At 43.2% G+C, this 16,395-nt stretch overlaps 1 long non-coding RNA gene across 1 annotated transcript in view; it reads left to right on the top strand.

The window, feature by feature from the left end:
• The first annotated feature begins 5,207 nt into the window (after positions 1–5,207).
• Positions 5,208–16,395, top strand: part of LOC141092809 (uncharacterized) — a 125,246-nt gene continuing 114,058 nt past the window's right edge. The window contains exon 1 of the long non-coding RNA XR_012232934.1: positions 5,208–5,326. This is a non-coding gene — a long non-coding RNA (uncharacterized lncRNA). The remainder of the gene's footprint in view (positions 5,327–16,395) is intronic.

Below are 16,395 nucleotides of genomic sequence, written 5' to 3' on the forward strand. Positions count from 1 at the left end.
TCTAGGATAGTGATGCTATATGACGAGAGGGGGAGACATGCTTGATGAGGGGAGAGGGTGGGGAGAGGTCAGAGGCACAGTAGACTGTTATTCTTTTTTTTTTAATTAACTTAATGTGTGAAGATTCCGGCATCCAAGCAGGAAACCATCCACAACGTCCAGACACAAGGGATTGTGTCATTGGCTGCCGAAGTCACATGTCCTTCTCCATATAAAAAGCAGACATGTGACTATGGCGCCATTTTTGAGTGTAACAGCATAGTGAGGTTACTGCAGCATATAAATCTGGAGTGATAATTTTGTGGTGCTTCGACAAGTCACCACTTCAGCATATAAATCCATAGTGCTGTTGATTCTGTGATACAGCGACCAGTCACCACTTCAGAATATGAATCCTTTAGTGCTTATTGTATGGTCCAGCCAGCAGTCCACAATTTCAGCATATACATCCTTTGTGCTAATAGTGTGGTCAAGCCACCAGTCCACATTTCAACATCTAAATTCTTTGTACTAATTGTGTGTTCCAGCCACAATTCCACATGTCAGCATCTAAATCCTTTTTGCTAATTGTGTGGTCCAGCCACCATTCCACATTTTAGCATATAAATCCTTTGTGCTAAGTCGGTGGTCCAGCCACCAGTCCACATTTCAGCATTAAAATCCTTAGTGCTAATTGTGTGGTCCAGCCACCAGTCCACATTTCAGAATATATATCTTTTGTGCTAATTATGTGGTCCAGCTGGGTCGCCCTCCCAGGGCAGCGGGGTACTCGGTACTGGGCCGGTGTCAGGGGGATGTGTCACAGCAGCGGTGACCCGGTCCGTGGCCCTGGGCGCCAAAATCAAGGGTGATTTGTGGTAGTTATTGGAAAAGTTCATGACGCCACCTGTGGCGTTCGGCAAGGGAGGTGTTAAGCCGACGCTGTATGCAGATCCGTTGGGACTGATGGTGTGGTGCAGCAAGGATGGTGTAGCTCCCCACAGGTGGAGCTGTAGTCTCAGGGCAGTGTAAATGTGGTTGGCACGGGGATGTAGCAGTGCCGACAGGGTAGGAAGCAGACAAGACACAGCTGGGTGCAATTTCTGTACCTTTACTTGATAACTGCAGTCCAGGGTCCTGATTACAGATGGTAACAGGGCAGGCTAGCCTGGAAGCAACTCAGGGATTCTCTCTCACAGACGAGCTGTGCAAGTCTCCTTCCTAGTGCCTTGTGGTGTGTAGCACTCTAGTACTTAGTTACTCTAGAGTTCCTCCTGTCAGATGTTCCCAAGAACCTTACTTGCACGGCAGACAGCTGTAGCCTATCTCGGGGGCTCCTTTCTCCTGAGTCCCGGCTCTCTATCCAAGCTGCTGTTGTGCCCTCAAGTCTTAGATGGGAGCAGGGCATTTACAGCCTCCTACTCCTCTGGCATTTGTTGCAGGATCTTTAGTATCCGTACAACCATGGAGACCAGGTTCCAGCTCTTGTGCTCTCAGGCTGAGGGAGCTCGCCTTCCGCAGCTCAACCTCCAGCTTCTCCTTACACGTCTGCACACTTCACCCTCCGCAGACTTACTAACCACTCCTTCCTCTTGGCCCTCAGAGAGTCCTCCTCCCCTTAATCCTGGTTCAGAGTTCCCCCTGCTGACCTGGAGTGGAACTGTGTTGCATGTATGGATTGACTGTGAGAGAGACCCATCATTGCTCTTAAGCCTGGCATTACCCTCCCCTGGAGGAAGGCAAAGCCACTGTGGCGGCCATACTCCTGGGGGCGCCACACAGCCACACTAGCTCAGCAAATAAATAGTAATTATTAACTTAGTGACAATTGACTGACAGGTGTGTGCCTAGGGTTGAGAAACAGCTGGTTAAAAGAACACTCATCGAACATGAGTTGGAAAAAACGAGGTCATGATGGAAGGGGGAATAGGCATGGTGTTCGAGGTGTATGTCGGGTAGGTGGTAATGTTACAAAAAGATCTGCTGAACAAACATTGTTTCGTCCTATCGAAAATCAACTGACAACTTCTGTTACTGGATGGGCTACTCGACTCCCTTTTTTTGGTAGCCGCAGAGCGGTTCGCCTTCTAGATAATCATTTTAAATGTGGAGATTCCAAGTTGGATCTCCATCTGCTGGGTTGTTTGTAGTCAAAGGGGTCTCAGAGAACCATTATACTACTGTATTTCTTCTCTGGGGAAATTGTTGTCACTTTTGAGGTGTGTGCCAATAATATTTAGAAATGTGGAGAATCGAAGTTGCGTTACCATCTGGTGGGTTGCCTGTAGTAGAAGGTGTACCAGAGCTCATTATACTATTTCTACTCTTGGGAAATTAATGCCACTTTAGTGGTGGATGGCAATAATTTTTTGAAATGTGTAGCCTCCAAGTTAGGTCTCCACCTGGTGGGTTGCCTATAGAGGAAGGGGTCTCAGAGCAGCAGGCCTAAACCTGTCACTTATCCACCTCTTACTGATCAATTTATAAGCTAGAAATGCTGGGCTAGGTCCTGTCCAATCTATGGCTCGACCATTAAAAAATAACTTCTGTGGGTCAACTGATGACACTTTTCCTGGTGTGTGACCCTAATTTTTTAATTGTTTTGACTTCACAATGGGTCTCCTTCATGTGTGTTGCCTGAATTTGGCAGCACTCCCAGCACAACGGGCCTACACCCATCCCTCACCCATCTCAACTTAATTTCAAAGCTGCAAATGTTGGCCCAGAATCTGCCATAAGCGTGGCAACTGCCTGACTGCTGTGCATTATGAAATTTCTACTGTGGGTCAATTGATCCAACTTTTCATGGTGTCCGACCCTAATTTTCAGAAATGTTTTTAATCAATGTTGGGTCTCCTTCATGTGTGTTGCCTGAATCTGGCAGGGCTTCAATCACAGCAGGGCTACACAGGTCCCTCACCCACCTCTTAATTTCAACTTAATTTCAAAGCTGTAAATGCTGGCCCCGACCCTGTCTCATGCTTGGCCAATGTCTGACTGCTGTGCCATTATAAAAATTCTACTGTGGGTCAATTGATTTCACTTTTCATGGTGACTGACCCTAATTTTTGGAAATATTTGGACTCTAAGTTGGGTCTCCTTCATGTGTGGTGCCTGAAGCAGCAGTGCCCACAAACTGGCAGGCCTGCATTTACTTTCAGTCAACTACCTGTGTAACTATCCTTAAATGTTTCTAATAACAGTAGTCTACGAAGCTGATATTTGTGGCACCTGAGTGCGGATGAGCAGAAAAGCAATTTGAGTTGTTGCATGAAGTATCAGGGCTCCGACCACAGCAGGCCTACACTGGTCCCTCACACCTCTTAATTTTATTCTAAATTCAAAGCTGTAAATGCTTCCCCAGACACTGTGTCATGCATGGCCCATGCCTGACTGATGTGCCATTATAGAATTTCTACTGTGGAATAATTGATCCACTTTTCATGGTGTCTGATGCTAATTTTGGGAAATGTTTGGACTCCAAGTTGGGTCTCCTTTTGTCAACTTTGAGGAAAAGTGCTCGGGAATCAGAACACGAATCCGAATGTGCTAAATTCTTGCTGAATTTGAGATTGGCGAACATTTTCTAAACAAGTTCACTCATCTCTACTCCTCACTTTTTTTACCTGCACTAATATGCCTAAGAGCAGAGGGAAATGTGTCTCAGACTAAGGTCAGGTGCACGTGTTCTGTATTTGGTCAGTATTTTACATCAGTATTTGTAACCCAAAACCAGTAGTGTGTGAAAATGCAGAAGTGATGACATGTTTCTAATATAGCTTTCCTCTGACAGTTCCATGTCTGGTTTTGGTTTAAAAATACTGAGGGAAAAAGATCATCAAATGTTCAATGTGAGAACATGGCCTAAGACTGTGGTTAGATGGTCATAGATTCTGCAAGAGAATCGGTCGAATTATACTTTCAGAGTTTGATCCTAGAGTCATCTTAGTGAGATCCAATTCTTTTGCATGAAAGAATCACAGCACAGTTGTGGAGAAGACAGAAAACTTAAATTTTCCATCATCGTTGTTGTTTAAGACAGCAGATTTCGAACTGCAATGTTTTACACGCACCCACAGTCCTATTTGGGCCCACCTGATCCTATTATTAGATGCACTTGCAGCATGCTGAGACATTTTTCTTTCAAGCAAAAAAGGAAGCACACTGTAGCGCCAAACCATGCAAACATGAAAAATGAATAATGAATTGCATTACTGCATTAGAAGTATGAAAAATTGAGAAAGCTTAGCGCATAAAATGGCCAAGTTATGTGTACCTGGAAGCCCCGTTAAGGCATTTCTCGCTTTCCAGGTCCCTATTCTATGCCAATCCTCACTAAGACTGTAGTCTCCATCTGAATGGGAGCCTATGAAAAATCCTCTGTTAGGACTGAAGTCTATATCTCTGTGGAGGGGAAATGGCCCTGGATTGATTAAAAATGCCTGCAGCTAACAGGTGGAGTGCTCAGTCAGAAGGTAAATGAATACAAATTTCAAAAACTGACCGTCACATCCAAGCATAGTGTGAACAGGTGCTTAACCTAGAGTCACCAACTCCTATACATTCAAGCAAAAAAGGAAGCACACTGTAGCGCCAAACCATGCAAACATGAAAAATGAATAATGAATTGCATTACTGTTAAGGCATTTCTCATTTTCCAGGTCCCTATTCTATGCCAATCCTCACTAAGACTGTAGTCTCCATCTGAATGGGAGCCTATGAAAAATCCTCTGTTAGGATTGAAGTCTATATCTCTGTGGAGGGGAAATGGCCCTGGATTGATTAAAAACAGAGATATAGACTTCAGTTCTAACAGAGGATTTTTCATAGGTTCCCATTCAGATGGAGACTTCAGTCTTAGTGAGGATTGGCATAGAATAGGGACATGGAAAACGAGAAATGCCTTAACGGGGCTTCCAGGTACACATAACTTGGCCATTTTATGTGCTAAACATTCTCAATTTTTCATACTTCTAATGCAGTAATGCGGTTCATTATTAATTTTTCATGTTTGCATGGTTTGACCCTACAGTGTGCTTCCTTTTTTGCTTGAAAGTATAGGAGTTGGTGACTCTAGGTTAACCACCTGTTCACACTATGCTTATGCTTGGATGTGACGGTCAGTTTTTGAAATTTGTATTCATTTATCTTCTGACTGAGCACTCCACCTGTTAGCTGCAGGCATTTTTAATCAGTCCAGGGCCATTTCCCCTCCACAGAGATATAGACTTCAGTCCTAACAGAGGATTTTTCATAGGCTCCCATTCAGATGGAGACTTCAATCTTAGTGAGGACTGGCATAGAATAGGGACCAGGAAAACGAGAAATGCCTTAACGGGGCTTTCAGGTACACATAACTTGGCCATTTTATGCGCTAAACTTTCACAATTTTTCATACTTCTAATACAGTAATGCAATTCATTATTCATTTTTCATGTTTGCATGGTTTGGCGCTACAGTGTGCTTCCTTTTTTGCTTGAATGTATAGGAGTTGGTGACTCTAGGTTAAGCACCTGTTCACACTGTGCTTATGCTTGGATGTGACGGTCAGTTTTTGAAATTTGGAGACATTTTTCTTTGGCATGAGAAAAAAATCTGCATTGCCCCAGAGTGTAACATTGAGCCAAGTGGTATTCATTAAAACATCGGACAGCACTCGGCCGTATTATAAACTCGTGTGATGCATGTGGAGCATAAAACAATCAAAGATTGCAGCAATTTAAGGTGAAAGAATGTGGGCCAGAAAATGGATTAACTGCAAAATAAGTGACAGAAGGCCATTGGATATATTGCTATTTAATCTCCAGCTAACAAAGGGGTTACTTTAATCTTGGAGGGTTAGAACCTCTACACTAAGATAGTTCAACAACTCCTAGCTTAATTGTGAAAACATCCAACTACTATTTTCTTCATAGTTTTTTATTTAACATCTTTTTTGTTTTACAATGTAACATTTCTCTGATCCACTTCATTATATGCTCACTAGCTATGAACCCGTTCTATGCCCAGGTGGCGGGCATTTTTATTGGTATATGGTCTTCCATCCTAGTATGTGCTGCCCCCCTCCTATCCTGGTGTGCATGGCACCCCTCATCCCTATCCTGGTATGCATGGCCCCCTCACCAGCCAATTCTGGTATCCCCCAATTCTGGTATGCATGGTCCCCTCACCCCTCCTATCCTGGTATGCATGGTCCCCTCACCCCTCCTATCCTTGTATGCATGGTCCCCTCACCCCCAATCCTGGTATGCATGGTCCTCTCACCCACCTATCCTGGTATGCATGGTCCTCTCACCCCCCTATCCTGGTATGCATGGTCCTCTCACCCCCCTATCCTGGTATGCATGGTCCTCTCACCCCCCTATCCTGGTATGCATGGTCCTCTCACTCACCAATCCTGGTTTGCATGCTACCCCTCACCCCCAATCCTAATATGCATGGTCCTCTCGCTCCCCAATCCTGGTATGCATCGTCCCCTCACCCCCCAATCCTGGTATACATGTCCCCTCACCCCCCTTTTGTGGTATGCATGGTCCCCTCACCCCTCTTTTCATGGTGTGCATGGTCCCCTCAACCCCTTTTGTGGTATGCATGGTCCCCTCACTCCCCTTTCATGGTATGCATGGTCCCCTCACCCTGCTTTCGTGGTATGCATGATTCCCTCACCCTCCTTTCGTGGTATGCATGGTCCCCTCAAACTCCATTCTTTGAATGCATGGTCCCCTCACCCTCCTTTCGTGGTACGCGTGGTCCCCTCACCCCCCTTTCATGGTATGCGTGGTCCCCTCACCCTCCTTTCATCGTATGCATGGTCCCCTCACCCTCCTTTCACGGTATGCGTGGTCCCCTCACCCTTCATTCTTGGTATGCATGGTCCCCTCACCATCTTTTAGTGGTATACGTGGTCCCCTCACCCCCCTTTCATGGTATGCGTGGTCCCCTCACCCTCCTTTCCTGGTATGCGTGGTCCCCTCACTCTCCTTTCATGGTATGTGTGGTCCCCTCACTCCCCTTTCATGGTATGCGTGGTTCCCTCACCCTCCTTTCGTGGTACGCGTGGTCCCCTTACCCTCCTTTCATGGTATGCGTGGTCCCCTCACCCTCCTTTCGTGGTATGCGTGGTCCCCTCACCCTCCTTTCGTGGTATGCGCAGTTCCCTCACCCTCTTTTCGTGGTATGCGTGGTCCCCTCACCCTCCTTTCATGGAATGTGTGGTCCCCTCACCCTCCTTTCGTGGTATACGTGGTCCCCTCACCCTCCTTTCACGATATGTGTGGTCCCCTCACCCCCCTTTCATGGTATGCGTGGTTCCCTCACCCCCCTTTCGTGGTATGCGTGGTCCACTCACCCTCCTTTTGTGGTATGCGTGGTCCCCTCACCCTCCTTTTATGGTATGCGTGGTCCCCTCACCCCTCTTTCCTGGTACACATGGTCCCCTCACCCCCCTTTCCTGGTATGTGTGGTCCCCTCACCCCTCCTTTCATGGTATGCATAGTCCCCTCACTCCCCTTTGTGGTATGCATGGTCCCCTCTCTCCCCTTTGTGGTATGTGAGGTCCCCTCACCCCCCCTTTTGTGGTATGTGTGGTCCCCTCACCCCCCTTTCCTGGTATGCGTGGTCCCCTCACTCCCTTTTGTGATATGCGTGGTCCGCCTCACCCCCCTTTTGTGGTATGCATGGTCCCCTCACCCCCCTTTTGTGGTATGCATGGTCCCTTCTCCCCCTTTCCTAGTATGCATGGTCCCCCTCACACATACAAAAAAACATTCATACTCACCCTTCTTCCCTGTGCTCCAGCGCTGCCTGTCACATTCTGCTGGAGGCCGGGGGAGGAGTCTGGCGCCGGAGTACGTGCATGTCCACAACGCTGTCTGGTGCCGTATTGCTGAAGACAAACTGCTAGTGTGTCTTCAGTAAAATGGCGCCGGATTGCGCTATGCGCTTGCGCAATTCCGACCGCACTCCTGCCTCGGTCTCCGGCCGAAGAGAAGTGCCGCGGCAACGCTCCTCCCGGTCAGGTAAGTATGTAATTATGGCGCCGGACATAGCGGTATGCAGTATGTATGCGTACCGCCATCTCCGACGCCATACACACTCCTCACCGCTGGCTGCCTCATTCTGTCTGGAGCCAGACTGCGTAGACGCGTCACGCTTGCGCAGTATATAAAAGCTTCAGACAGAGTGACGCTTAGCCGGTTATATTATAGATGGCTGTGACCTATTGATGTTGGGTTCATGCAACAACTTAACTTTTGCCTTTTCTTTACTATTGATATTTAATTTCTTTTTCACTATGGTCAAATAAATTTATTCTCAAGGGTATGAGCAAAGTATAATAGATGAAGTCTTAATTACAAAATATAAAACCTCAAAGTGAAGTTCTCCTCGTAAGGATTGATTCAGACTTCCGTGAACATGTGAAAAGTTCTTATCTTGTTTTTCATTGATAGACCCATTACATTCTATGGGGCTGTTCACTTCATGGACACATATCTGTTTTTGATCCAAGTCACAGATCAATACTAATCATATAACCCTATGAGTGTGAAAATTACAGATGGCATCTGTGTGCTGTGCCTGATTAAGGTTGTAATTTATAGACGCATTTTTATCTTTTTTGTGTATTTTTTCATCAGTGATAAATCAGTGATAAAACACTGATGACAAAAACTAAAAAAGGAACAAACACTGATGAAAATTGGATGAAAAATACTGATGAACAAAAGCCTGTCTTTTTATATATCAGAATTATCAAGGACATTTGAATGAGACCTAAATTGCAGTTTTTGATTTACTAACCCCTTAACGAGCTATTTTTAGTTTTACATTTTAATTTTTTTGCTCCCCTTCTTACAAGAGCCGTAATATTTTTTATTTTCTGGTCAAAATGACCATGTGAGGGCTTGTTTTTTGCGGGACGAGTTGTAGTTCTGAACAACACCATTGGTTTTACCATGTCGTGTACTCAAAAACAGGAAAAAAAATTCCAAGTGCGGTGAAATTGCAAAAAAGTGCAATCCCACACTGTTTTTTTTTCACTATGTTCACTAAATGCTAAAACTAACCTAACATTCTCATATCATCTCATTATCATAACATTCTCCTGGTCATTGTGAGTCATTGGCACCAAACATGTCTAGGTTCTTTTTTATTTAAGTGGTGAAAAAGAATTCCAAAGTTTGTTAAAAAAAATTGTGCCAATTTCCGATGCCCATAGCGTCTCCATTTTTCCCGATCTTGGGTTGGGTGAGAGCTTATTTTTTGCGTGGCGAGCTGACATTTTTAATGATATCATTTTGGTGCAGATATGATCTTTTGATCGCCCGTTATTAAATTTTAATGCAATGTTGCGGCAACCAAAAACAATGTTAATTTGTTTAAGTTCTTCAATACAAAAAGTGAAACTCATATATTATAAAAAGTCATTACAGACAGAGTGATGTATTTCAAGTATTAATTTCTGTTGATGTGGATGATTATGGCTTACAGCCAAAGAAAACCCAAAAGTCATTATCTCAGTAAATTAGAATACTTTATAACATGAGATTGAAAAATGATTTTAATATCCGAAATGTTGGCCTACTGAAATGTATGTTCAGTAAAAGCACTCAATACTTGGTAAGGGCTCCTTTTGCTTCAATTACTGCATCAATGAGGCATGGCATGGAGGCAATCAACCTGTGCCACTGCAGAAGCGTTATGGAAGCTCAGGTTGCTTTGATTGCAGCCTTCAGCTCATCTGCATTGTTTGGTCTGGTGTCTCTCATCTTCCGCTTGACAATACCCCATAGATTCTCTATGGGGTTAAGATCAGACGAGTTTGCTGGCCAATCAATCACAGTGATACTGTTGTTTTTAAGGCAGATAATGGTACTTTTGACAGTGTGGCCAGGTGCCAAGTCCTGCTGGAGAATGAAATTTCCATCTCCAAAAAGCTTGTAGACAGAGGGAAGCATGAAGTGCTCTAAAATTTTGTGGTAGACGGCTGCGCTGACTTTGGTCTTGATAAAACACAGTGGACCTACACCAGCAGATGACATGGCTCCCCAAACCATCACTGATTGTGGAAACTTCACACTAGACCTAAAGTCGATTGGATTGTGTAATTGATCAGACCATGTCCTTGCACAGTCAGACCAACCATTACACAGTACACAGCAGGGGATATAAGTTGGTGTGCATGCTGCATGTAAGCGCACGTTCACATTAGGCACTAAACAGAAGAAACCAAAGACAGGAAAATAAAGATTATATACCCTATAGTAAATAAATAAATAGCATAGTGCATGAAAATGATATACAGTATTTAGTTAACATATGTTTTGATGAGAAAAATGCGACTCGTCACGGTACCTGTAATTGGGACAGTCCTAAATCTTATATTAAAAACTTTACGGCGAACGTACGCTTAAATTCAACATGCACCCCAATTTATAACCCAGTTGATACCTTTAAGCTTTTTCAGTCTGTTTGCATCATAGAATCATAGAATGGCAGAGTTGGAAGGGACCTCCTGAGTCATCTGGTCCAACCCCCTGTTCACAGCAGGATTCACTAAATCATCCCAGACAGGTGTCTGTCCAGCCTCTGTTTGAAGACTTCCATTGAAGGAGAACTCACCACTTCTCATGGCAGCCCGTTCCACTCATTGATCACCCTAAAAAAGTTATTTCTAATATCTAATCTGTGTCTCCTCCCATTCACTTTTATCCCATTGCTTCTAGTCTTTTCTTGTGCAAATGAGAATAAAGATGATCCTTCTACAATGTGACAGCCCTTGAGATATTTGTAGACAGCTATTAAAGGGAATCTGGCACCCCATTTTAGCCCTATAAAATGCAGCCACAGCCATCAGGGGCTTATCTACAGCATTCTGTATTGCTGTAGATAAGCCCCCGATGAAACCTGAAAGATAAGAAAAACAAGTTAGATTATACTCACTGGGAGGCAGGGTCAGGTGAGGTGGGTGTCACGGTCCAGCCCGGAGCATCCCATCTTCATAAGAAGAAGTCCTCCTCCTTGCTTCTCCCTTGGCAACTGCGCAGGCGTACTGCTCTGTCCTTATGAGGGCAAAGTAAAGTACTACAGTGCTCAGGTGTCGGGAAAGGTCAGAGACGTCTGGTGCCTGAGCACTGCAGTACTCTGCTCTGCCCTCAATAGAGCAGATAAAGTACACCTGCACAGGAGCCTAGGGAGAAGGAAGGAGGAGGACATCATCGTATGAAGATGGGAGGCGCCGGACAGGACGGTGACACCCATCGGACTGGACCGGACCCTCGGGTGAGTGTAATCTAACTCCTTTTTCTTATCTTTCAAGTTACATTGGGGCTTATCTACAGCATTGCAGAATGCTGTAGATAAGACCCTGATTGTGGTGCCGGCAGCTAAAATGGGGTGACGGATTCCCTTTAAGTCTCCTCTCAGTCTTCTCTTTTGCAAGCTAAACATTCCCAAATCCTGCAACCGTTCCTCAAAGGACATGGTTTGCAGACCGAATATCATTCTGGTCACTCTTCTCTGAACTTGCTCCAGTTTGTTGATGTCTTTTTTAAAATGTGGTGCCCAAAACTGGACACAGTAATTCAGATGAGGTCTGACGAAAGAACACTAGAGGGCAATAAAGACTTCACGTGATCTAGACTGTATGTTTCTGTTAAAACATCCTAGAATTGTATTTGCCTTTTTTGCTGCTGCATCACACTGTCGACTTATGTTCAGTCTATGATCTATTAGTACACCCAAGTCTTTTTCACATGTGCTTAGCCCTATTCCTCCCATTCTGTATATGCTTTTTTTCAGTTGTATTGCCCATATGTAGTACTTTTCATTTTCCCTGTTAAAAACAATTCTGTTAGTTGCAGCCCACTGCTCCAGTTTATTTAATTCTTTTTGATCCTCTCTCTCTATTCTCTACTTTTGCTATCCCTCCTAGCTTTGTGTCTTCAGCAAATTTAATCAGTTTACCCTCAATTCCTTCATCTAAATCATTGATAAAGATGTTGAACAATACAGGGCCCAGGACAGGGCCCTGTGGTACCCCACTTGAGACATTCTTCCAACTGGATGTGCAGCCATTTACGACCACTCTTTGGGTCCGATCACTAAGCCAGTTATGAATCCACCTAACAGTTGCCTTGTCCATTCCATACTTAGTCATTTTTTTCAATAAGGATTGTGTGAGATATTTTGTCAAATGTTTTGCTGAAGTCAAGTTATACTATATCTACAGCATGTCCCTGATCCACCCAGTCAGTGATTCTGTCATAGAAGGAAATTAAGCTAGTCTGACATGACTTATTAGTTACAAACTCATGCTGACTCTGGTTAGTCACTTCATTCTTATCCAGGTACTTACATACATGTTGCTTAATAATTTGTTCAAAAGATCTTTCCTTGTATAGACTCACTGGCCTACAGTTCCCTGGGTCCAACTTCTTCCCCTTTTTGAAGATAGGAACATTTGCTCTTCTCCAGTCTTCTGGGATTTCTCCTGTTCTCCAAGAATTTTCAAAGATTATGGAGAGTGGTTCAAAAATTTCTTCTGCTACCTCCTTCAGTATTCTGGGGTGTAATTCATCTGGACCTGGAGACTTGAATTCATTTAAGTTAGCTAAGTGTTTCCTCATTATCTTTCTGTTTATAGATATCCTGGATTCTTCTATTCCCTTAATAGGACAGTAAAGATCAGTTGATGTTACATTTCCTTCATGAGAGAAAATAGATGCAAAATAGGAATTTAAAAGTACAGCCTTCTCAACATCCTGTCTTACCATTTCATCATTTTCATCCTGTAAAAATCCAATAGCATCTTTGACTTTTCTTTACTTTTGACATAACCTCAAAATCCTTTATTATTGCTTTTGATGTCTCTTGCAAGCCTTAATTCATTGTCAGCTTTAGTAATCTGATTCGTGCCCTGCAGGTTCTGCAGACAGCATTATATTCTTCTTTAGATATGCCTCCTTCTTTCCATTTGATAAACACTTCTTTCTTCCTTTTAGCATGTGTTTAAGTTTTGTGTTCATCCATCCTGGTTTCCTTAAATGCTTCCTATTCTTCCCTCTTTTTTTGGAATTTTTAACGATTATGCTTTGAGAATCTCATCTTTCAAGATTTCCCATCCTTCCTGGACATTTTTGTGCTTAAGCATATCCAGCCAATGGATCCCTCTAATACTCTTCCTGAGTTTCTTAAAATCTGCCTTTCTGAAATCTAACCTTGAAGTCTGAGTCTTCACAGGTCTTCCTCCGCTAGTTATCCAAAATACTAAAATAGCATGGTCGCTACCTCCTAGGGTCCCAGCCACTCTTACCTCCTCAACCATTTCCTCCCTGTTTATAAGGATTAGATCCAAGGTAGCAGATGCCCTTGTTTTCTCCCCTACCTTTTGGAAGATAAAGTTGTCAGCAAGAGAGGATAAGAATTTCCTTGACCTGTTAGTTTTGCCTGAGATTCCCAACAAATTGTATAGATAGTTGAAATCTCCCATGACCACTGTCATATTTTTTAGAGATCTTGGCCATTTGATACATAAAGAGTTCATCCATATCTTCAGCTTGCATTGGCGGCCTGTAGTAAATGCCTACAATAGTGTCCTTTCCATTGTTCTGTCCTTGAATTCTATTTCTTACCCAAACAGTTTCCACAGAACTCCCAGTCTCTGAAGCTTCAATCTATGTACAGATATACTGCATGCTTTTCTAACATACAATGTGACACCTCCTCCTCATTTATCAAGTCTGTTTCTTGCAAATGAGTTGTATCCTTCTAGCCTTGTATTCCAATCATGTGAATCGTCCCAACAAGTTTCAGTGACATCATACTTCTTTTCCTGCGTTAATATTCCAATTTTCCTTGTTTCTTGCCCATGCTTAGTGCATTCATACAGAAACATTTTAGTTTGTGATTGGTTTCTCTTTCTTCAATATTTTTATTATTTAGATTTTTTTTGTCTTTGTTCTTCCCTTCCATTTCTAATAGTAGAGTTCTCAATAGTATTTCTCAGATGTATGGCTTCCTTCCCACATTGTTCTAGTTTAAAGCTCTCCTGATGAGTGTAGTAAGGCGACTTCCAAATACATGTTTTCCAGTCTATGTAAGGTGCACCCCATGTCTAGCAAGTAGTCCATCGTATAAGTAATCCACTCCGTGATCCAGAAATCCTTGCTGACGGCACCAACGACTTAGCCAGTTTTTCACCTGCAGAATCTTATTCCACCTCCTTATTCCATGGCCATCCACTGTGAGGATGGAAGAGAAGACCACCTGCGCTTCCAGTTCTTTCACTTTCATACCTATGTTTTGAAAGTCACTGCAGATTGTTTTCAGGTCATTTCTCACGGTGTCATTTGTCCCCGTCATGTAGGAGCAGGAATGGGTGATTATCTGTAGGTCTGAAGTGTCCTGATATCCTGTCAGACACATCTTTCACCGATTAATGACCGGAGCTTATTTTTATTTTTTGTCTTCGTTTTTCGCTCCCCATCTTTCCAGAGCCATAACTTTTTATTTTCCTGTCAATATGGCCATGTGAGGGCTTATTTTTTGCATGACGAGTTGTACTTTTGAAAAACATCATTGGTTTTACCATGCAGTGTACTCAAATAATGGGAAAAAAAAATCCAAGTGCAGTGAAATTGCAAAAAAAGTGCAATCCCACACTTGTTTTTTGTTTGAATTTTTGCTTGGTTCACTAAATGCTAAAACTGACCTGCCATTATGATTCTCCATGTCATTATGAGTTCATAGACAAGTTCTTTTATCTACTTGGTGAAAAAAAATTCCAAATTTTGCTAAAAAAGAAAAAATGCGCAATTTTCTGAGACTCGTAGCGTCTCCATTTTTCATGATCTCGGATTAGGTGAGGGCTTATTTTTTGCGTGCTGGGATGACATTTTTAATGATATCATTTTTCTATGTTCTTTTGACCACCCATTATTGCATTTTAATGCAATGTTGCAGCGACCAAAAAAACATAATTCTGGTGTTTTGATTTTTTTTCTCGCTATGCCATTTAGTGATCGGGTTAATCCTTTTTTTATTGATAGATAGGGCAATTCTGAACGCGGCAATAACAAATATCTGTAGGTTTAATTTTTTTATTGTTTTATTTTGATTGGGGAGAAAGGGGGTGATTTAAACTATTATGTATTTTATTTGTTTTAATTTTTAAACACTTTTTTTACTTTTGGCATGCTTCAGTAGCCACCAAAAGAGGCTATAAGAACCATTCTTGATCGGCTCTGCTTCATATAGGCGATGCTCAGATCGCCTGTGTGTAGCAGAAATACAGCATTGCTATGAGCGCAGACCACAGGGTGGCGCTCATGGCAATCTGCCGGAAACAACCATAGAGGTCTCTATGAGATCTCTGATTGTCATGGCAACGCGTCGCTGACCCCCGATCACGTGACGGAGTCGGCGATGTGCTCCTTTCCGGCCGGGCACTGGCAGTGCAAATTAAATGCCCACCATCAGCGTTCACAGCGGGATTTAACTAGTGACTAGGTGCGGGCGGATCGCGATTCTGCCCTTGCCTATTGCGGGCACATGTCATCTGTTGCGGCTTTGAGGTGGGCTCACCGAAGGAACCCATCTTAAAGCAGGGGATACTGACCGCTGATATACTATGCCATCAGCAGTCAGTAAGGGGTTAATTTTTGCACCTGGAATACAGTATATTTCTCTTGAGGTTATATCTGGTCTGCAGATAGCGGCCTCTGTTCTTCTCAACAGGGAATCCCCCATGACTATAACTCTCCGTTTCTTCTTCACAACACTTTTCTTTCTCCAACCAGGACGACTATGAGGGCGTACAAGGTTGTTTGTGGGCAAAGTCTTATCCTGATGTATTTCTTCATTGTTCTCCTGTGTAAGAGCCTGGTACTGATTCCTGAGCAGTATGGGTGCTGATTGCCTCTTGATCCTCCTACTTCTCTGGGTCACATACTTCTATTCCTCTGTTTCTTCAAATGCACTTCAAATTTCTTCTCTTTCTGTAACATGAAGAGATAATTCTGTTCTGTCTAAGAACTCTTCCCTTCCTTAATGATCTTCAATGTAGCTAACCTCTCTTCTAGATTTTACAACTTTTCCTCCAACAGGGACACAAGCTTGCATTTCTGGCAAGCTTGTGTCCCTGTTCATTCTCATATAAAGGTACATTTTTTATGAGTTGGGCATTAATGATATTGGTCTCCTTTTCTGTGTGCCCACTAGTTGGGCCCAGTACTTCTCAGCCCTTAGCTACATGCATGTCACTTGACAAACGGTAAGGTTTTTAATATTTCTGCAGGGTATTTTATTCATTATACTAAAGACAGAAACATGTTTAAAGCAAAAAAATAGCTATTATAGGCTTGTCAGTCAGACAAATTCCCTTCCTTATGTAAATGCTTTTGTGAAAACATTTTGACA

This window comes from Dendrobates tinctorius, unplaced genomic scaffold (assembly GCF_039654945.1).
Source record: "Dendrobates tinctorius isolate UK_male_01 unplaced genomic scaffold, ASM3965494v1 ptg000060l, whole genome shotgun sequence".
Classification (NCBI taxonomy): Eukaryota; Metazoa; Chordata; class Amphibia; order Anura; family Dendrobatidae; genus Dendrobates; species Dendrobates tinctorius.